We start from the raw sequence: 23,495 nt of genomic DNA on the forward strand, positions 1-23,495 counted from the left end.
CTGGATCAACAAGACATCTACAGAAGCAAAGAAAATGAACCTCAACCTAAAGGTGGGTAGACTGAATCATTGTCAATATCCTGGTTGGGATATTATCTGTGGTTCTGCAAGATGCTTCCACGTTAGGAGAAATTGGGTGAGGGGTACACAGCATCTCACTGTATTATTTCTTACTATAGAATGTGACCCTATAGTAACCTCAATACAAAATTCAATTTAAAAATATTACAAATATTTTCTCCTAGCCTAACTTTTTTCTTCTGAATTTGTTTATGGTATATGGAGTTAATTTTTATCTAGTCAAAATGTATCCCCTGGATTTATTTAATATTTTATACTTCACAATTTTCTCGAGGTTGCTAAAACGACCACATAGGATGTCTATTTTAAACTCTCTTTATACTAAATAATTTTTTTTGTAATAAAAAGTCTTTTTTTTATTTCTTCCTTTTTCTTTCAGTTTCTGCTTTGCTAAATAAAAATTTCTTTTCTGGGCCACCCACGGTGGCTTATGCCTGTAATCCCAGGACTTTGGGAGGCTAAGGCAGGCAGATCACTTGAGCTCAGGAGTTCGAGACCAGCCTTGGCAACATGGTGAAACCCTGTCTCTTGCCAAGCATACTTGTGTGCACCTGTAGGCCCAGCTACTCAGGAGGCTAGGATAGGAAGATTGCTTGAGTCTGGGAGGTTGAGGCTGCAGTGAGCCATGATCACACCACTACACTCCAGCCTGGGCACCCAGACCGAGACCCTATCTCAAAAAATAAAAATAAAAAACACTTTTTTTTTTGAGACGGAGTCTCACTCTGGCGCCCAGGCTGGAGTGCAGTGGCGCAATCTCAGCTCACTACAACCTCTACCCTTCCGAGTAGCTGTGATTACAGGCTTCCACCACCATGCATAGCTAATTTTTATATTTTTAGTAGAGATGGGGTCTCACCATGTTGTCCAGGCTGGTCTCAAACTCCTCTCCTGACCTCAAGTGATCCGCCACCCCAGCCTCCCAAAGTGCTGGGATCACAGATGTGAGCCACCATGCCCGGTTGGTAAAAAAAATATTTTTTTTTCTTTCTTTCTTTCTTTTTTAAAGTTCTAGGATACATGTGCTGAACATGCAGGTTTGTTACATAGGTATACATGTGCCATGGTGATGTGCTATACCTATTAACCTGTCATCTAGGTTTTAAGCCCCGTATGCATTATGTATTTGTCCTAATGCTCTCCCTTCGCTTTCCCCCCACTCCCTGACAGGCCCCAGTGTATGATGTTCCCCTCTCCGTGTCCACATGTTCTCATTGTTCAACTCCTACTTATGAGTGAGAACATGCGGTGTCTGGTTTTCTGTTCCTATGTTAGTTTGCTGAGGATGATGGTTTCCAGCTTCATCCATGTCCCTCCAAAGAATATAAACTCGGCCGGGCGCGGTGGCTCAAGCCTGTAATCCCAGCACTTTGGGAGGCCGAGATGGGCGGATCACAAGGTCAGGAGATCGAGACCATCCTGGCTAACACGGTGAAACCCCGTCTCTACTAAAAAATACAAAAAATTAGCCGGGCGAGGTGGCGGGCGCCTGTGGTCCCAGCTACTCGGGAGGCTGAGGCGGGAGAATGGCGTGAACCCAGGAGGCGGAGCTTGCAGTGAGCTGAGATCCGGCCACTGCACTCCAGCCTGGGCGACAAAGCGAGACTCCGGTCAAAAAAAAAAAAAAAAAAAAAAAAAAAAGAATATAAACTCATTCTTTAAAAAATACATTTTTTTGATTAACCATAAGAAACTCTATAAAAGACAACATTTTAAAAATTAAACAAAACTGAGGACATTAAAAGATATAGTTAAGTAATCTCAATTTCAAGCTTAAGTTGATATGACAAAAGAGAAATTAAACATCCTGAATATAATGGAAAGGGCACACGTACTTGTAGCTGTTCATGAAGGGAGGGAGGAAAGAGTCTGCAAAGACAGGAGAATGGGAGAGTCCCCTTCCACAGGTCAGCCTGGGTACTCATGGTGGGAGCAACAGGGCCAAAGGCACAAACCAGTGCTGGGCACTGCTTTTGACCAAGTTTGTGAGCACGTGACTCGGGCTTGAGTCCATCAGACTATGTCCCAGAAAGAAAGATGTCTGTTTCGCTTTTCTAAAATGTTATTGAGGAGTATATAGAAAGTATTAGTTTTGAAATTATAAATTCTTCTTAAGAAAGCAGGCATGCACATTTGAGACCTCTGTGCTTATGCTTTTTCTTTTTTAAAAAAAATTCATTTAGATATCTTAGAACTACAAATAATAAAGCTCATTTTCAATTCCTAAAATGTGCCCGATGCCATTATTTCTACAGAGTGCACAAACGTGCCACCTTTCTGCAGAGAGGTAAGTGGCCTGTCCAAAGCTGTCAGATGCCACACCCAAGCCTGGGGCATCAGGGGGCTGCTTCTCTAAGTACAGGGCTCACTCTGCACCACAGTCACAACAACTGCTAATCGGTGTCCCACCCCTACATAAGTGGTAAGGCTGCTTGTACCAAAACTTTCTCCTTTGATGCCAACATGGGGAGTGTTAATAAAGACTGACTGTGAAACAGATAAATATTTATATGTCAGTCATGTTTAACCAGTAGAATAGGAAAAAGTAAAGTCAGAGATCTTCCTCTTCCTACAACTTACTAACCAAGTTACCTGTGTGTTTACATGGGGTTGCACTCAAATTACGAACCATTAACAGACATTGAGAAATGAAACTGGCTAGCACAATGACTTCATCTCAGAAAAGAATGTCAAAGTTCATCCGCATTTTCATCTATTAATATCTATGGCAAAGACATAAAGCATAACAAACATTTAATTATCAGAAATTAAGTATAAATAGAAGAGAGACTAGCTATAGCTTGGTATTTAGACCTATAGCTAAATCTTTTAAAAACAAGACCACCACACAGGGATGGGGGAACACACACACACACACACACACACACATACATACACATCTCAGACTATTAGGCTCTCTGCCTAGAATGTTCTTCCCCCAGATATCTACATGGAAAGGGGTTTTATAAATATTTTTTATAGACAGAAATAATGCTTAACAAGCAAACTATTTAGTGTCACAGAGCCTTGACACTTCTCTCTCTCCTGCTGTGGTAGCCAGCCTTCAAGACATGCCCAAGTATCCTCGCCTCTTGATATTCAGGCCCTGTGTACTCCCCTCTAATATTGAATAAGGCTGACCTGTGTAACCAATAGAATATTGTGGAAATGTATGATTTGCAAGGCGAAGCCCTGAAGGACGCTGTAGCCTCCACCTTGAACTGCTCACTCTGGGGGAAGCCAGCATCATGTCATAAGCCACGTCAAGCAGGCCTATGGGGAGGCCCATGTGGGGAAGAACAGAACCTCCTGCCAACTGTTGAGCAAAGCCTCTCCGGAATTCCTGGCTCACAGAAACTACATGAGATACTATATGTTATCGTTTTAAGCCACTAAGCTTGAGGTAATCTGTTACAGTGACAGATGACTAATAGATATATCTGTATTTCTTTCTAAGATTCCAAGCACTCAGTAGACAATAAGTACTTACTGACTTGAATTAAGGCAATGGTGAGAATGATTTTCTGCTGAGCGATCTGGACTCCTTCATTCTGCTCCTTTTCTTGGTCAAGCCCACATTTAGGCAACCCAATTAGCTAAGGTTAGAGGTGCTATCTCTAGCCAAGAGAAATGGAAAGACTGCAGAGAAGTGATAGTCTGAGTTTTAGACCATTTTTATCTCCAAAGTCTCCAAAACTGCTAGAGGTTCTTGGTCTATTTTCTGATAAATAAGAAGGGCTATTATCCTTGCCCCTTGTTTTTTTTCAGCGTGTTGCCAGCAGAGTAGTAATGCATAAATAGTAATGTATAACCTACAAAAGGCCCAGTGCTAGCTTACCTGTTAATCACGAAGCAGGCACTCTCAGCACACCCTGCTCATTTGTAGAGTAAGGGGTCCCTGTGACCAAGGAAAGACCACACATAGGTGATGGGATGTGCAAACTGGTAACCTGAGAACAGCTTTTCCTTTACTTATAATAGTATTGCCTTTGACAAAATTCAAAGATCTGTGGATTAGTGTTGTATCAATGTTAATTTTCTGGTTTAGATCATTATATTAGAGTTATGAAAACTCTAATATAAGGAAAGTTGAATAAAGGTATAAAGGTGATCTGCATCCTATTTTTGCAACTTTTTTGTATGACAAATTATTTCAAAATTAAAAAGTTTAAAAACTAGAATTTATTTAAAGTAACAACAAAAAAAGAATACTGCCATTAAAATTTAAACGACACTAAGCCCATTTACTGAAAGGCTCTGATGCCAGTTTTCCAGCATGCACCTGGAGAGGCTGTTCTGCCACGGCCACGACTAAGGAAGGTACTGAGACACGTGTAGAGTCTAAGCTTGATTTCAAACCTCCTATTCCCTGGTAAGCAAAAGACTTCAAGTGTATGGGGTGTGGTGTTAGCTATGTGGGGGCTGCAGGGACAAGAGCTGTCAAATCTACAACGGCACCTTCTCTGACGACCAGAGGAGAGAGGCAGACATAGTGTTCCCCCAGCATCCATGTGCTCCTGCGTGTTACCAGCCAGCCTCCCAGGAACTGAATGGGAACATGAGCAGAGGTGATGTGTAAGAGTCAGTGAGGTGCCTCCAGACCCCTGTTCCCCTATTATCAGGGGTCTGGTGACACAAGCTGGACGGAGACTAGATTCCTGAGTCAACAGATGGAATAGACTCCTGCCAAACCATGTAGTACTTTAGCGAGATTAACTTTTATTGTGCTAAGCCCTAGAGATTTCTGAGTCTGTCTGCTGTGACAACTAGCATTTCTTAAGATAATGCCTATAAAGACGGTTCCATGTAGAGAATAATTAACCTAGAATTTCTAAGAAAAAAGCCAAAGTGCTAAAAATTATCAAGTCACAATAAAATATTTGTAGAGAAGAAAGAAAATATTCTAGCCTCCTTTATTTCTAGATGTTTCCTCCATTTTCCTACAAAGAAAACAGAAGCAAGCAAGTATTTACATAGAAAAATATTGCCACGCTGCCTGTGTTAGAAAAAAAAAGAAAACAAACGAGGCCGGGTGCAGTGGCTCACGCCTGTAATCCCAGCATTTTAGAAGGCCAAGACAGGTGCATCATCTGAGGTCGGGAGTTCAAGACCAGTCTGGCCAACATGGTGAAACCCTGTCTCTACTAAAAATATAAAAAATTAGCTGGGCATGGTGGCGCATGCCTGTAATCCCAGCTACTCAGGAGGCTGAGGCAGAATCACTTGAACCTGGGAGACAGAGATTGCAGTGAGCCGAGATCAGACCATTGCACTCCAGCCTAGGCAACAAAAGTGAAACTCCCTCTCAAAAAAACAAGAAAAAAGAAAAGAAAACAAACAAAATGCCCATCAATTAGGAAAATAATATGGCCTTCAATGAAATACTCTCTAGGGACCCCCAGGTATTGCCCCTGATATGATGTGTGCTGCAACCACAATGCTCCCCTCCAGCAGGGCTCTCAATTGTCCATACTTACAGCCCTGCCATGCCACAGGGATGCCCATGCACTTTCTGTGATGGCTGATAATTGTTGAAACAGGATAATAGGTACATGGTGGTCCATTATACTATCCCCTCTACTTATGTGAGTTTGGAGTTTTCTATAATACAAAGTTTTAAAAATAAGTATTTCAGAAAAAAATTGCCATAATTAAAACAGACTTACCCTTGCAATAAACAGAAATTATCGCTCTCACTAAAAGAAGCAAGAAAACTAACTCATACAGATACAGCAACTGACCTAGTACATCACTGGTCAGAATGGGTTGCTAACAGATTAACTCATTAGTCTACTATATCATTCATATAAATTCAGTGGTAATCGAAGCTATCTGTATCTAGATTAATTGAAGAGAGTTCATGACCTCCTCTGAAAAACAAAGATACTAAATTGGAAGCATTCCCACCAGACCTCATTTCCTAGGCTATATTACAGATCCTAAAATTATGGGTTCTTGTTTTATTGTTACTGAAATTAAATTTAAGTGTTATAACATAGCTAAACATTCTAATAACCAAAAACACTCTTTGAAATAATTTTATTCCCAACTACAGATTAAAATGAAATACATAAGCATGATCCATAAGCATTTATTAATTTTCTGAATCATGATTACTTTCTAAAATAATGTAACCTCACTTTAAAAGCACTGTTAATATTGATTAATGCTTTTAAAGTAAAAGGTTTTTTTAGCAATGTAAGAGACTTTTATTTGCATATGTATAAAACCAAAGCCTCCCTTACCAACTGAAACTTTACTCAACAAATTTTTTTTTTTTAATGAGCTTTCTCAGGTTGAACAGATTATTTTTTCCCAGCCCATCAGAGACAGAAAATATTTCTGACAGTGAAAAATACAGGTTCTGGAGATGAGCCAGTGTGACTCCCAGAGCTCTGGCCTGGAGAAACACAACAGAATGGGTAAGCACTGAACAATGGCTTTGCACACAGGTACTGAGAGACTCTCCTTAACACCAGCCAACCTTTGGGGAGAGAGTCCACAGATAGACCTGTAAACCCCTGCGACTACACTGAACTGAGCTGGCCTTCGAAGAACAAATGGTAAGGACTTGAATACTTTCCAGAGCAGCTCACTCTTAGAGGACCCAGTGCCACTGCATTAGTCCATTTTCATACTGCTATGAAGAAATACTCAAGAACAGGTAATTTATTTTTAAAAAAGAGGTTTAATGGACTCACAGTTCCACATAGCTGGGGAGGCCTCACAATCATGGCAGAAGTTGAAGGAGGAGCAAAGGTACATCTTACATGGTGGCAGGCAAGACAACATGTGCAAGGGAACTGCCCTTTATAAAACCCTCAGATCTCCTGAGACTTACTCACTATCATGAGAGCAGCACAGGAAAACCCTCCCACTGGGTCTCTCCCACAACATGGGGAGACTATGGGAGCTATTATAAAATTCAAGATGAGATTTGGATGGGGACACAGCCAAACCATATCAGCCACCCACTGGTCTGAGAAATTCTGGAGCTTTATTTGTTTAAACAGACCATATTATAAATTGGAAAGAAATATTTAAGGAAGTTCAGTCAGAAAAAATCTAAAGCTGTGCAGCCTAAAAGACTGTTTTCTATTGGGGCCCAGCTCTCTCACTTAGCCACGTCACATGACCTTGAACAAGTCATTTGAGGCCATCCCCATGCTCCTCCCCTCTCATGATGGCTGTGAGGGTCATGTACATGGATCTGAAACTTCAAAACTGTTTGTTCTCAAATGTGTTTTTATTAACAATGATGCTCTGTTATTATAATCCTCCTTCACATATAACAATTTCATTTTTCAAAAGCAAGGTTTACTTTTGGAATTATACACTTCCAAAACAACAGCTTTCTAACATTTCATTTTTAAAAAGTAAACAAACTTTTGGAAAGAATGCCAGAGCTACTAACCAAAGAGAGATGTCCGATTAGAAGTTTATGAATTAACCACTGTCTAATTGTTAAACAAGTATGCTATTTGTCTGTTTAGCTCATATACCTTTCACAGTAATTACAAGCCACTAATAAGTAAAAAGTATTCGAATTTCGTAAGCTAATTTTTAGAGTATTCTTATTTCACACTCAAAAATCAAACATGTTACTTTCATATATTAGCATACTTCAGACTAATACGTAAGTTCAAAGACAGTTAATTTATGAATCTATTTGTTTGTTTGTTTTTCCTTTGAGACAGAGTCTCACTCTATCACCCAGGCTGGAGTTTATGGTACGATCTTGGCTCACTGCAGCCTTGACCTCCCAGGCTCAGATGATCCTCCCACTGCAGCCTCCCAAACAGCTGACATTATAGGCATACACCATAATACCCAGCTAATCTTTTGTAGAGACAGGGTTTCACCATGTTGCCCAGGCTGGTCTCAAACTCCCAGGCTCAAGCAATATGGCCACCTCAGCTTCCCAAAGTGCTGGAATTACAGGCGTAAGTCACTGTGCCTGCTCTGTTCTTTAATTAATTAGTTAATTAAGTCAATGCCATGTGGCCACAACCCACTTGCTAAAAGCCCCAAACCGCAGCTGAGTGATCCCTTTTTGCTTCAGGAAGTCTCAGACACACTGGCAAAAATTCTGTTTCTTAAGCAAGTCAGCCAACAATTGCTCCTGAACACCACTCTCCTCTATTCCCCAGTGCCATTTAGTCCCTAAACAGACATGACAGCATCCATCATTCTGTTCTAAATTCAGCAAAAATCCACAATTTATCATACTATTTTTAGTCCCACCCCATATCTGCATAGAGTTTTGCAGTCTACGAAGCATTTTTCCTATTATGCCTCCCTTTCTACTGCTTCATACTGATGGAAATTCGGCTACTACTACTCCTGATATCCAAAGCAGGTCTACAAGCTGGAGTTGAGAGTGCTTCATCAAAAATGAGACCAAAGTGCTCCAGTGGGATGGAAATGTCAAAGCTAGTGGAGTCCGTTTATGTGTGCCAGCCCCCTAAGACCACACAGGATGAGGTAGCCCAGGTGGAGACACACTGCTCCAAAGTGGAGCTAGGAGTGTTACCCGTGTATCCCTGGAAGGGTCCTTTGGTCCCCTGAAGCCCTCCAGGCTGCACCTGGCTTGGTCCAAAAGCTGGATGGGCCCCGCTAGGCTCAGCCTACCAGCTCCTGAACAGGAGCCAAGTAGACACCAGAAAGTAAAAATGTTGTCCAATATTGTGACTAACTTTTAATCCTAGGAGCTACTCTACCTGACTATAGATGGTAAACTGAAAAAAACCAAAATGGCATTTTTCTTTTATTGCTTTAGAAAATATTTTATAGCTATAATTTTCAGCTAATATTTATGGGGAACCCCCTAAATGCCTAGAAGTGCACTTAATTTCAAGGATGGAGTACATAAGTTTATGCAAAGACTTAAATGCAGACACTTCTCAGTGCCTGCATGCTGCCCCCTGGGCGCATCCTTGATGCCAGCCCCAGCCACTGCAGACAGTTCCACATCAGCGTCAGCTCAGCTGACAGTCAGTACTCCTCACCATGCACTGCAGGTCTTTTTGCCATAAGGCCTTCTCAGAAGCCATGCAAGCCTGCTGGCCTGCTTGAACTGCCAATGGGGACAGGAACCAGTGGCTAAAGGCCCTACCTCTCATCCTCTGGACACACAGCCTGGAAAGCATTCTGTCCACTTTAAATAAGTGGGCTGGTTTGAAAGACCCCAGATCCACCTCCATCCCTGCCCAACTACAAGAATCCGGCAAGCCCTATGCCCTTATCCTTTGGGGCAGTGTTCTTAGCCTAGATCTTGGACTATGCCCCAAAAGGATGCCAGAACCTACTAAAACCATGGTTCTCGACCTTAGCTACAGTTTAGAATCACCTGGGGAGCTCTGAAAAGTCTTGATGCTCAGACTGCTCTCCAGAAAAATTTCACTGAGCTATTTTGGGGAGGGGCCCAAGCTGCACAGGGCTCAGTCTATGCTGGGACCTGAAAGTTCTAACGCTGGCCAGGAGCAAGATGCAGTGAGACAACTCTCAAAGGGGGCAGTCATGAGAGGGTTAAGACAAACCCTCTCTTTATCAGAATATACTGGAGGCAAAGGAGCCACAGAAAGATAGCTAGGCAGATTATGTACCAACAATTTTTAAAACTACCAGCTGTTAGCTGGGAGCGGTGGCTCAGGCCTACAATCCCAGCACTCTGGGAGGCGGAGGTGGGCAGATTGCCTAAGGTCAGGAGTTCGAGACCAGCCTGGCCAACACAGTGAAACCCCGTCTCTACTAAAAATACAAAAATTAGCTCGGTGTGGTGGCACACACCTATAATCCCAGCTACTCTGGAGGCTGAGGCAGGAGAATCACTTGAACCCGGGAGGCGGAGGTTGCAGTGAGCCAAGATCACACAACTGTACTCCAACTGGCATAACAGAGTGAGACTCCATCTAAAAAAACAAACAAACAAAAACTAACCAGCTGTTGTAACAGCTTTTTTGAAAATCCACCTCTTGCCACTGCTCTGAAATGGTATCCTTTATTATATTCTCAACTTCCCATAAATAATCAGGTTCTTTTTCAGGTCTCCCATCCAGTCTGCTAATAGGTTTCTCTCCTGCTCTGCCAGCACCATCTGTTGCATTACTAGAGTGTCGTAACACATTTTTATATTTAGGAAGGCCAGTACTCTCTGTGAGATTTTTTAAAATTACGTTTATCTTTTTAATTCCACTGGAATTTATTCTAAAGTATGGTATAAAGGATCTAAAATGATTAATTTTCCATAATTGCAACCAGTTGCCCAATTACTACCTACTGAGAAATCCTCCATCTGCCTTTAGTTTGTAATGCCTGCTTTATCACATGTCACAACCATACACAGCAAATAGCACACAGTCAATTCTGAGCTGCCTCTTGCTTTCCCATAATTGGCCTACGATCCCTGCCCTTGGGGAACTTATATTTTGTCAGGGGAAAGAGACAATAAATGTAAAAAGTAAATAACCAATAGATACAGTGACAATATTTTAAAAGATAAGTCTGACAAAGGAAGTCAGAAGTGGAGCAGCGTGCGGCACTGGGGGTTCAGTGCAGGGCAGCTGCAGCATGAAGTAGGGTGATCAGTGTGCAGGCCAAGAGTACAGAGCAGGAGGGCAGACTTCATCATGGAGAAGGATGGCCAGGATGGGGGCAGGGAGGATGGGGCCGTGATAGGCTGCAACATGACAGGGTGACAAGGCTGATTTCACAGGCGTATGACCTGAGCAGGCACACAGGGCCCCGCACTCAACTGGTTCTGCACTTAGTTTAATGCTCAGCTATAGCCATGTGGAAACCGTTAACAATTTTACCTGTTTTGCTTTTGTTTTTGTTTTGAGATAGGGTCTTGCTGTCACCCAGGCTGGAGTTCAGTGGTGCAATCTCGGTTCACTGCAGCCTTGACCTCCTGGGCCCAAGCAATCCTCCCAACTCAGCCTCCTGAGTAGCAGGGACTAACAGGCATGCACCACCACAGTGGGCTAGGTTTTTTTTGTGTGTTGTTTTGTTTAAATTTTGTAAAGATAATGTCTCCCTATGTTGCCCAGCCTAGTTTCAAACTCCTGGGCTCAAGCAATCCACCTGCCTCCGCCTCTCAAAGTGCTGGAATGACAGGTGTGAGCCACTACACCTGGCCCAATTTTACCTTCAAATGTGTGTTTTGCAGGTGAAGTCCAACAGGACTGCGGCGCATGAGCATAGGCGGAGGTGATACACACAGTATGCGGGTCTGATGCCTTTCCCTGCTGCCCACTGAGCACAGCACTTGGGATTCCCTGAGCACAGCACTGGGTGGGCCCACAATGCATGGGGTTTCAGGGACACTCAACTTACATGTACAGTAAGTGTGTTACTTCTACAACTAAGAGGGGGCTGACAGCCCCAAGAGCTCACACTTTCCATCTGAACCAGAACTTGCCTTGAACACAGAAAGAGCAATGGTGTTCTAAGAAAGTGAATGGCTGAGAAAGCCCATCAGAGTCTTTCTCGCTCAAGTCTTGTCCTGTGTTAGCCACCACTTACCCTGGACGTGCTGACTCAGAAAGCAAATAAGGTGACCCACGGCTCCCCAACCTGACAGTCCCTTCTGACTCATCAGTGAACTGAACAAGACAGTGGTGGCAGGACATGTGTGAGACAAAAAGAAGGAATGTGTTAGTTCCCACTGTTCTGGCAAGAATCAAATTCATATGATGTAGGAGCTATAAAACACCAATTGTGTAATTCTGGTCATTGCACATACAAGTTAAATTTGCATTTTTTTTTTTTTTTTGAGACGGAGTCTTGCTGTCTTGCCCAGCTGGAGTTCAGTCGTGCAATCTCAGCTCACTGCAAGCTCTGCCTCCCGGGTTCACGTCATTCTCCTGCCTCAGCCTCCCAAGTAGCAGGGACTACAGGCGCCCGCCACCACACCCAGCTAATTTTTTGTATTTTTAGTAGAGACGAGGTTTCACTGTGTTAGCCAGGATGGTCTCGATCTCCCAACCTCGTGATCCGCCCGCCTCAGCCTTAAATTTGCATTTAAAACTGGCACTGCACAATATAAATGGTAAAATTCACACTAATAATTTAAATTTTTTATTTGTCCTTGGTTATAATGACATAATAGAAAATAAAAAGCACCATGACAAGTGGAGGAGGAAGTGAGAGAGATAAAAGAAAGGAAAATGCTTTGCCTTTCAGTGCCTTTAAAAGTACTTTTCTACTGCTTTTTGAACAAGGAGTCTGGCATTTTTCATTTTACACTGAGCCCTGAAAATGCTCTAATTCAGCCTGTGGATGGCCTAGGAAAAAGGTCCCCAAGCAAGGCACTGGGCACTCTCTTGTCCTCCTGGTCCCTCGCTGTATATCCCAGATCATTGCTCCCAAACTCAGCTGCAGATGCAACCATCTCTGGTCCCACCCCCAGAGAATCTGGTGTCATTGGCTTGGGGTACAGCCTATGCACTGGGAATTTTCACAGCAACTCAGGTGACTCTAATGCACATTCAAGGTTGAAAACCAGTGGCTTAGGTCAAAGCTACCAAGTACTAAGCACACCTACCACCAACAGTCACAGATCCTGCAGTTGGCCTCCCAGCAATGCCTGCCATGATATCAGAGAAGACTACACCAGCTTCCTACACCAGTGACCTGGTCGTTTATCTATAAATATGAGCCAAAATCCAAGGGCCACTGGCTATTTGAGGGAGATCATCAGCACCAAAGAGAAGGGATCAGGTGAACAAAGAGAACACTAGTCCTGCAGGGCCAACAGTGATTCAGGGAACAGAAGAGATATTTTCAAAGCCCTGCTCCTGATGTGGGCCTCATCTAGATTGATGACACCACTCTCCCCTGGCCCCTGCCCATCTGTTCCTGCTCTGTTCCTCTCTACCCTGGCCCAGTGCAGCAGTTCTCACCCTTCAGGTCCTTCTGCCTCCTTTACCTTGCCCAGTCCAGTCTATCTGCCATTCTGCTACCAGAGGGTCACGGCTGAGGAGTACTTCTTACCTTCCCCTCACTGCCAAACCCTCCTCAGTGGCTGTCCACTGCCCACCGCCAAAGGACGAAGGTACAAGCTCCTTACCAGGACACAGCACTGCCACCATCTGGCTGCCTCTCCATTCTCATCATTCTCCCCACCCCCTGCCTTCTTGCCCCATCAAACTCACCTGCTTTCATTCCCCAGGAGGTTCAAGCCTCCATGCTCATGTTCTGATCTTCCGGGCACGCACCACCCTTGCTCCAAGCTTTCAGACCCAGCTGCCTCTTCCTCGCCCTTCGAGATGCAACTAAGACATCTGTTCTGTGCTCAGGGACACCTATTCTGATGACCAAGCCCCCACCAAGCCTCCCTGTATTCCACTCACTCCCTCAGCACCGGGCAAATAACATCCTCTCGGAACTGCCCCAGCGTGACTTTTGTCTCACTAAGGGACTAGCTCTTGAAGAAAAAACCATGGCTTATTGCTCTTTCTAGTACCCACCACACAGAAATCTGGCACATGAAAGGTAGTTAATAAATATTTATAAAAAGGAACCAAATGGAGGCAACCACCCCCATTTCTACATGTAAAGTTAAGGGTCAAATATAGAAATGAGCCTCTCACTCAAAGCCAATGAAAACACCAATACATTTTGGAAAATATATATTCGCGATGCAAATTAAGTTATTTGCATTTGTTATTTCTGAAATACTTGGCCTTTGAGACTTTCCGTTTGATTGATTAGAAGAGCAGAGAAAGTTGGAATTCCATTCCCTCATTGTCAGAGCTTTACTTTGTTCTGCTGAGCTCAAGTTAAAGTCAAATGTAAGTGGTTCGTCTCAGAAGGTCAGGGCTGATGAGCCTGAAATGCAATGGGGTCCATATGGCTCATTAACATGCATGCCCTCCTCTCTCGACATCTGATTTCCATCAGCATACAGAGACTGATGCCTGCACAGTTCCTAAGGGTCCCCAGTGGAGATTTCAAAACCACGTTAGGTTATGGGCTTTTCCTGGAGAATAAGGACTAAAGAAAAACACTGTCAACAGAGACAGTCAATGAAGGCACATGAGGAAGGTAGACCTACAAATGGCCAACTGTCAACACCACAGAGTCACAGGTTTCCAGCACCAGAAAGGTCTCATAGGATCACCTGGCCCAACCCTCTAACCTGACACATGAAGACACCAAATCCAAGAGGCTCTGTGATGTGACCAAGGTCACTTAGCAGGAGTCCTGACAGAATTCCCAGGCACCCAACTCCCAGACCTGCTTTAGGCTACTCCTCTTTTCCTTCCTTTAATTCCTCAAGGGTTTTCATGAGGAAAAATAAAGAAAGGACAAAACTACACTCAGCATCATTTGTATTGCCCCAGCCTTTAACAGAGAGACAGACAGGGTGAATGGTAGATTCAGGACTACAGGAAGCCCAGGGACCCCCTTGTCCTCCACACTGAGATGCGGCCCACAAGCTCCATGGGAAGGTGTGTGCACAGCAGCAGGTATCTGCACAAGGAGAGCCCCTTTCCTTACAAACCCATGATGACATGCTTCTTCCATGATGGGCATTTCAGCCATCTACAGAACAAATGCCAGACCAAAGCCAGCTACCAAGTCGTCACAGGCGTTGACAGCCACGAAGACGGGGTACATAGTGAAGGTGTGCCATGCCTGCCAACGCCTTGTACCTGTCCAGTAAGGCCTCGCTTCTGCTTTGGTCTCTCCCAGGGCCTTGGACACAAATGTGAGGTAGATGTCTACCAACAGGCCTCCACTATCTGCAGCAGCAATCCAAGGCCTTGGATGGCCTCATTTCAAATGCCAAGCATTCTACATCTCTATGAAGGATGAAGGAAAAAATACCCTAGGAATTACTATTTATACACTATGCTCAGAATCTTAAACTGATGACTGAAACATGTCCACTCTGTCATAAGCTAAAATACTGACATTTCATTCTCACTGCCTTTAAATATATAGTCCTTCAAACACTATGAAAAATGAACCCATCAAAGCCCCAAACTGACTCCCGGTTGTGCTTCCTGTTGTTGCTGTTATTTTTCAGGCTGGAAGCCACAGACCTTTTATCCTTACCCATAACCCAGCTACCAAAACATAAAAACGAATGCCACATTTCTGCAAAACACCATTTCAGCCAGGAATAGGATTCCACTGTAGTGTAAATGTTAAGAAACCTCTGTGGTTCCTTTGTATAGTATTCCACTATTAACAAGCAAACCTGGGAATTCTCCTAGGGATGCGATTAAGCGGTAAAAACAAAAACACCCAACAACAGGCACACAGAGACTTCATTTTAGATATTGAGGCCACATCTCCAAAGCTTGCAGGAGCTGCTACCTAAGTGTATCTCATTTTTCCAGAATTGGTAGGAAGACACAACTGGCCACATGCCTCTGCTTCTGGTCTGGGCACTGCAATCTAGAGTTACACACAGATTTCTCCCTGTGGGTATGTAAATTAGGAGACCAGTTCCTCCTTGTTTCTATTTCCACAGGCGAAAAATGAGATGCTTCAATAAAACTCCTGATGCTGCACTCCTCTCCAAGTCCTGAATTTATCTCTCTCTCACTCTATCTCTCATCTATCTATCTTTATAGAATTCCATGTACCACAGTTGATTGATTGATTGATTGATCGGTTGATTTAGAGACAAGTTCTCACTATGTTGCCCAAGCTGGAGTCCAGATGCACGATCATGGCTCACTGTGGCCTCAACCTCCTGGGTTCAAGCGATTCTTCACCTCAGCCTTCTGACTGGCTGGGAATACATGCGTGCACCACCACGTTCTGCTAATTTATTATTATTATTATTTGTAGAGATGGGGTCTTGCTGTGTTGCACAGGCAGGTCTCAAACTCCTGGGCTCATGCAATACTCTTGCCTTGGGCTCCCAAAGTGTTGGGATTATAGACATAAGCCACTGTGCCAGGCCCCGTATCCCACAGTTGAGTGAAGTAAGCTGAGCTCTGACCTGATTCCTTTCCTTCTCCTTCCCTTGATTTGCCTAATGTCACACCTCAGTATGGAACTGATTTATCTCAAATCTATCCTGGGTACTGAAATAGACTTGGAATGAATTCCTGAATGGACATCTCATCTCACCTGATGCCAAGTAAAGGAACCAAGATGAGAAATGAATCTACACATCGTTCCAAGCAACTCTTTCAGGTCTATTATTCTTAACCTTTGATGATTCCTCCTCCTGATTCATTTTATTAAATTCTATTAAGAAAGACATGAAAGAAGCATAAAAGAAAAGTTGGCTGGGCCTACCTGGTATTTTATTCACAGGTCACATCTGGGAGGTATATATATTCTGTTTTTTAAATCTGATGGTTTTCCCAAAATATCTCCTTCTTGAAAAAAGCTACATAGTTTTGAGGCAATTTTATCGCTAACAATAATTCTCACTCAGTGAGACACTAACTTAGAACAATTCCCTGTAAATCTCCCAGTTTAGCCATTTATTGAATAAAATGATAATTCTACCAACTTAAATATTCTAGAGCCCATATTAACATGTGCTAAAGTAAGGTTTTGTTATACCAGTCTCTGTACTTCTAGTATGCTTGAAATACTTCAAATTTTTAAAACAATAGCAAACATTATAAAGGAGCAATTTTCTATTATCTAGAAAATCTAGATCCACAAAAGGAGATGTAAAAAAAGGATTTTTGTATCATCATTAGTAATAGCAAAAAATTGCGACCAACTCCATAATCCATCAAAAGGAAAATAGCTACACAAAATACAGTATATTCATAGGACAGAATCCCATCTTGCAGTTAAAATGAATGATCTAGCTGCATATGTAACCACACAAATGCCCTTGTGGGGTGGGAAAGAAAGCATGTTGCAGAAAAACATACGCAGTAAAGGACCATTTAGGTCAAGCATCTGTGCACATACAAGTGCGTGTACACACACACACACACACACACCCTGAATCTAACCTTAAGGAAACATCAGACAAACACGAATTAAGGGACATGCTTCAAAATAATGGGCCCGTATTCTTCCAAAGAGTCAACGTCATGAAAGTCAAGGAAAGACTGAGGAAATGATCTAGAATGAAGGACGCTAAAGACACATGACAACCAAATACAAGGCATGATTCTGAACTGGATCCTTTCACTTTGAAGACCTTCTTGGGACTCTCTTCCAGCAAGGCTAAAGACAATTCTTCACACAAGATGGTAGCAACAAATCATAGGTGCAGCCAAATTCACAGAAGATCAATTGAAAATTCTCATCAATACCTTCAATCAAAAACTTTACTCGGATTATGCTATCAAACTTGCTTTAGAAATCAATACAGAAGATCCGCCCAGAATCCAGATTTGGTTTCAGAATCAAAGAGCTAGGCACAGATTCCAGAAAAGACCAGACCTGAGACTTCAGAGTCAAGCCAGAGCCAAAAGCAAGATCAACCTGGTAGAGAAGCCAGACGGTGTCATACTACCTACAGCACCTCTCAACTATGCACTCTCAACAAGGCATTTATGAAAAACTCATACCCTGGGATTGATTCCAGAGAACAACTTGCTAAAGAAATTGGTGCTCCAGGTCGGGCACGGTGGCTCACACCTGTAATCCCAACACTTTGGGAGGCTGAGGTGGGCAGATCACCTGAGGTCTGGAGTTTGAGACCAACCTGATCAAGATGGAGAATCCCTGTCTCTACTAAAAATACAAAATTAGCCGGGCATGGTGGCACATGCCTGCAATCCCAGCTATTGGGGAGGCTGAAGCGGGAGAATCACTTGAACCTGGGAGGCAGAGGTTGCGGTAAACCAAGATTACACCGTTGCACTCCAGTCTGGACAACAAGAGTGAAACTCCATCACAAAAAAAGAAAGAAAAGAAAAGAAGGGAAGAAAGAGAGAGAAAAGAAAAGAGACAGAAAAGGAAAGAAAGAGGGAAGGGAAGGGAAGGGAGGGGAGGGGAGGGGAGGGGAAGGGAGGGAGAAGTCGGTGCTCCAAAGTCAAGAGTCCAAATTTGGTTCCAAAATCAAAGATCTAGATTTCATCTTCAGAGAAAAAGGGAACCTGTTGTGTCCTTAGAACAAGACGACCAGGGACAAGATCTCTGAGGGACTTCAAGGTACAGAAGATACACACAATAGCACCAACCTCACTAACAACTCTCGCTTTTCTAGAGCCAGAACATGGTGAAAACACTCAAGTTCAGTGTATTTGCTATTATCAACTTGGGTCCCAAATCTCTCTCACGGTCTTCCTGGGAGTCTATCCTTCTGCTGAAACTGCAAGCTAAGACTTCTGAAGAGGGTAAAGAACGTGGCCAGGTGCGGTGGCTCACACTTCTAATATCAGCACTTTGGGAGGCTGAGGCAGGAATATTGCTTGAGCCCAGGAGATTGAAACCAGCCTGAGCAACATAGCAAGACCCTATGATAAAAAATAAAATAAAATAAAATAAATAAAAAGAACTGTAGGAGGCCAAGATAGGTACAAGAGGCACCACACTACCCTGTTGACACAGCCTGGATCCAGAGTGCAGCAGACCTTGAGACAATGAAAATAAACTTAATAATAATAATAATAATAATAAAAGACCTCCTTGGGATAACTGGTAAATTATGAATGGAGTCTGAAGATGGCTGCTAGTAAAATGTCAATGCTAATTTTCTGATTTTGACGACTGTTTTGGGGCTTCTATAAGAAAATGTCCCTGTTTGCAGGAAATATCCTAATGAATTCAGGGGTGAGAAGGCATCAGGCTAACAACTTGCTCTCAAGTGATTTCAGAAAATAAAGTCCCTGATACTGCTCTCCCAACCTGTCTGCAAGTAAAAACATCATACACCTTATACCATATGCTAAAACTAACTCAAAATGGATCAAATATCTAAATGTAAAGGCTAAAACTAAAAAACTCTTGGAAGAAAACATAAAGAAAAAGCTTCATGATTTAGATTTGGCAATGATTTCTTGGATATAATATCAAAAGCACAGGCAACAAAAGCAAAAAATAGACAAATTGTATTTCATCAGAATTTAAAACTTCTGTACATCAAAAAACACCACCAACAGAGTGAAAAGGCAATCCACAGAATGAGAGAAAATATTTGCAGATCATCTATCTGTCAAGAAATTAATGTACAGAATACATAAAGAACTCCTGCAATTCAACAATAAAAAAACACAAACCAATTCAAAACTGGGCAAAGAACTGAAATAGATCTCCAAAGAAGATATACAAATGGCCAATAAGCACATGAAAAGATGCTCAACATCACTAATCATTAGAGAAATGTAAATCAAAACCACAACGAGATACACTGCACACTTATTAGGATGACTAGTATCAGAAAACACACACACACACACACACACACACACACAAACAGCCAACGTTGGTGAGGATGTGGGGAGATCAGAACCCTTGTGCATTGCTGGTAGGAATGTAAAATGGTACAGACACTGTGGAAAACAGTATAGTGGTTCCTCAAAAAATTAAACAAAGAACTACCATATGATCCACAACCTGTACCTAGGTATCTACCCAAAAGAATTAAAAGCAGGATGTTGAAAAGATATTTGTACACCAGTGTTAACAGCAGCACTATTCACAGTAAGTAAAAAGTGGAAATAACCCAAGTGTGCATGGATAAATGAATGGATAGACAAAATGTGGTATACAAGAGAATATTCTGTGGCCATAAAAAGAAAACTCTGACACATGCTATGAACATAAGGCTCAACATGGATGAATCTTGAAGAAATTATGCTAAGCGACATAAGCCAGTCACAAAGATACAAATACCATATGAGTATTCATATGATACTCAGAGTGGTCAAATTCAAAAGGCAGAAAATATTATAGAAGGGTCGTTGCCAGCAGCTGAAGGGAGAAGAGAATTGGGAATTACTATTTAAGGGTAAAGTTTCAGTTTTGTAAGATAAAAAGAATTCTGTAGATAGGCCGGGAGCAGTGGCTCACACCTGTAATCCCATCAGTTTGGGAGGCTGAGGCGGGTAGATCACTTGAGGTCAGGAGTTTGGGACCAGCATGGCCAACATGGTGAAACCTCATCTCTACTAAAAATATAAAAATTAGCCAGGCGTGGTGGCCCACGCCTGTAGTCCCAGCTACTCGGGAGGCTGAGGCAGCAGAATTGCTTGAATCCGGGAGGAGGTTGCAGTGAGCTGAGATCACTCCACTGTACTCCAGCCTGGGTGACAGAGCGGGACTCCCAAAAAAAAAAAAAAAAAAATTCTGTAGATAGATGGTGATAATAATAGTTGCATAACAATGTGAATATACTAATGCCACGAAACTGTATACTTAAAAAGTTTAGGTTATGTACAATTTAACATAATCTTAAAAAATCTTCTGACATACACGCACCCAGAGATACCACGTGTAAATCTGGGTAAACATATTTTTGTTAAGTCTGGAAGTAAATACATAGAACTTATTAACGGCGCTACCTCTGAGAATGAGAGTTATTGTCAAAAATATTTTTAGTGTATCTTAAACTTCTAAATTCTTAAAAGAATATTGATTTTATGTATTAGGTATAACAAAAATTGATATAAAAATGCTATTTTATGGACTCATGAGAAAAAAGATAGGAAAATAACTGTTTCTATAAAAATACCTTTCTACCCAGGAATACTATAAAAGCTTACTATCAAAAAATAACATTTCTAAATTGTTACTTTCCAGTTAATACACTGCTTGCTTGCTTGGAATTTTTTTTTCAAGTAGTAATTATGATAATAAGAGACTCTTCCCAAGAGAAAATGAAGGGGGCAAAGGGACAACATGAAAAAAAAAAAAAAATCCTCAGAGCATAAGCCCAGATCTGGTCTGGATTTCAAAATGAAATTTTATAGAACTTGTACTTATCCCCTGAAGGTTTCATGACCCAACAATGACACGAATGGTTAATAATAGCCTTTGCCCTCCCTCTGCAGTCAAACAGCGATGCAATTCCTGAACAGAGCCACTGCCCGGGGGATATTATGTGAGTATCATGTTCCTGACTTAGCAGGAGAAGTAGAAAATGGAAAAAAGGCCACAAACTTAGATCTTTCCATTACACAGAAATTGAGGCTTCCGGGCTTCACTTTCATGATTAAAAATAGAAAAAGAAATTGACTTCACATTTTATGGAAAATAGTCAAAGGAATATATTTTATGTGAAGAATATTCACAGACATGCCATTCTTTTGTGTTTCCTATTGACAGAAATCATTGCGATGGTGGAGCTAGTGAGGCATGAAGTGGCTGCTGCAAGACTCTTGACCAGCCAGCAGCAAGAGGCACGCTGGAGCCCACAGTAGGACAACCTTCTCCAGTCCTGACTTCCACTCCGCCTCTGGAGCAGCTGCCTTCCTTCTGACAATGACTCTCCATAATTTCCAAGCTCAATGAACACCAAGAAACATACTTTTCCAAAAATAAATCTTTTTTTTTCTGACAAGCTCCTATGACAGACATTTAGAAATTTCCCTGAAAATATTAGCTACAATAGTATACATAAATCAAATTTAATATACATGTTTCTTGGGCTTTTTACAGTATCTTTTTATAATTAATGTTTTTGTATTTGGGGGAAAACTGGGCAATAGTGAAACATTTGGCTTCATGTTGACCAGAAAAAAGGAGCCTGCTTCCCTGAACTTACTTTTTTTTTCCTTAAATAAAAAAAAAAAAAAGAAAAGAAACCATCAAACAAGTTCTGGCTTTTGTGTCCAGACTGTGTCCAAGGATCACTAAAAACCAGGGGTGAACATCGCACTCCTTGATGTCTAATATCTGATGTCATCATAGAAACTAATGACATGGAATCCCTCCACTGTGCTGGCCTTGGAGGCAAGAATGGGGTTATTCTTGCAGTGAACTGTAGGAGGCTGAACTTTGCAGTATTACTCTCTAATGCTCAAGCCACAGTATGAAAGAACCAAACATGAGTCACTGACACAAAAGCTCTACTGTGGAAGGCAGAATGTGAGAGTGGTTGAGGGCCTCTGAAGTGTATCCAGACAGCTCCTAAATGTCCTCTCCGCCACCCTGTCACAAGCCACACATCCCCCGATCCCCAGCCTACACTAAACCCAATCTCATCCATCTCTGCAAATACACATCAGAGCTCTTAACATTCTAATAGGTCTTTGGCTTACTAACAATAAAACTCAAATTCCTTACCTTGGCCCATGAGGCCTTGTTCCACCAAGCCCAGGTCACAGCTCTGGCCTCAGGTCCTGCCCCTCTCCCTCTCACCCTCCAAGCTCCAGCCACACTGGCCTTTCTTCCACCAGTCACCCTAGAGCTCTGTATCTGCTGACCTCTCTGTCTGGCACACTCTTCCTTCAGTCTTCACTGGCTCCCTCTTATCTCAGCATCCTTCCCTAGTGCTTGTACCTAAGGGGACCTCTACCCAACAGCATTCTCTACACCTAACCCTGTTGGATTTCTTTGTATCATCAGAATTTTAAATTGTACTTGTTTTTGTTTGTTTCCCCACTAGAATGGAGGCTTCATGAGGGTACAATGTTGGTTCAGTGCTGGACCTACATGCAGGGCCAGCACAGAGCAAGCACCCAATAACAATCTGCTGGATGAATATATGGGATGAGTAGGTAGTGGGCAGGTGACTGGATGGATGGATGGATGGATGGATGGACGGACGGATGAGTAGGCAGATGGATGGACATATGGGTGGATGGATAAGTGGATAAATGAACAAGCAAACAAACTAACAAACAAATGAGCATGAGCTTTTATTCAAGGGCATTACTACTAGGAAATCCTTGCCACACCATGTCATAGGGAGCCAAAGGTAGGAAGAAAGGCCTTGCCTGGATGGGTACTGAGGTAAGTGTCATGTGTGAAGAGCTACCTATCTGAAATGAACCTTAAAAGATGCGGAAGATGTCAGCAGGTAGAGACAGGGAAGGAGTTCATTTCAGGTGGATGAGCAGAGACACAAAGGAGAAAAAATTGTGATGCTTATTTATGAAACAGTAAATAATCTGCAGGAAACTAGTCTACAATTCACTGTGAAAAGCTTTTACCATGAACTGAATAGGTAATAATATATCATAAAATATGAGCCCTTAATAATTTCCCATGTGTGTTTAAATGTAAATGATCAGCCAACTGCCCACGGAAGCCTCCACATTCATGCATTTCATTAAATTACAATTTCCATGCAGACGCTAAGATGTCGATCATCCTGGGTTTTTATTCCAGTTCCATTAACACTTCGACAGATGAGTAAGGCATTCCATGTCTGGTACTCAGAAAGCCAATAAAACTATAAATTACTTTCAACTACAAGTCTTAAAGAGGCTACACCACTACAATCTTGCCCAGTCATTGAGCAATCCACAGGTTGGGCTCATCTCTCCCAGGAAAAAAGTTATTCTCCCAGCACATGCCTCACTGTCACC

At 42.3% G+C, this 23,495-nt stretch overlaps 1 protein-coding gene and 1 pseudogene across 5 annotated transcripts in view; one reads left to right on the forward strand and one right to left on the reverse strand.

The window, feature by feature from the left end:
- The window catches only part of DTD1 (D-aminoacyl-tRNA deacylase 1), a 172,124-nt gene that overhangs the window by 106,669 nt on the left and 41,960 nt on the right, over nt 1–23,495 (reverse strand). The gene's annotated exons all lie outside the window — the stretch shown is intronic.
- Nucleotides 14,509–18,245, forward strand: LOC103888151 (annotated as a pseudogene).

The sequence above is a fragment of the Papio anubis genome, chromosome 16 (genome assembly GCF_008728515.1).
Source record: "Papio anubis isolate 15944 chromosome 16, Panubis1.0, whole genome shotgun sequence".
In the NCBI taxonomy this organism is placed as follows: Eukaryota; Metazoa; Chordata; class Mammalia; order Primates; family Cercopithecidae; genus Papio; species Papio anubis.